Below are 557 nucleotides of genomic sequence, written 5' to 3'. Positions count from 1 at the left end.
AGATTCGGAGACTCTCAACGACATGATATCATTTGGGGATTTTTTAAGAAACAAGTGTTGAATAAATGATTTGTCCCTGTCTGCACTGATCTTAATCATCAGGCTAGAGATCACCAGTCTTATTCTGTTAAGGCTAATTCACGTTTCACCAAGCAACGCTGGCAATCAGTAGTTTACAGTGCATCACTTCTCAGACATTATACGATCCGACAAATGCTGATTGAACATGTTCAGTTGGCAAACAAACTTGTCTACTGAGGTAATACAATGATCTGAGAAAAGAAGGCCCGTCAAATGTGTCTGTCGCCGTTGACTGGCGTCTGTCTCCGCATTGTGAGTTCGCCTTTAAAGGTGCACTTTTTTTGTACTGTTTTACACCTAAAGAAATAAGTAGTACTTTTGATACATTTTTGAAGTCATGTATACTGTCATATCAGTAACCTAATAACAGCTATTGTATTTTATATGAAGCAGGTCACCTCAACTGAATACTTCTCATTTTATGTAATAACAATTATTTTGGTTAATGGAATACATTAATTATGGCTGACTGCTAA

This window comes from Sinocyclocheilus grahami, unplaced genomic scaffold (assembly GCF_001515645.1).
Source record: "Sinocyclocheilus grahami isolate Dianchi unplaced genomic scaffold, SAMN03320097.WGS_v1.1 scaffold1133.1, whole genome shotgun sequence".
NCBI classification, from domain to species: domain Eukaryota; kingdom Metazoa; phylum Chordata; class Actinopteri; order Cypriniformes; family Cyprinidae; genus Sinocyclocheilus; species Sinocyclocheilus grahami.
This window is presented reverse-complemented; position numbering follows the sequence as displayed.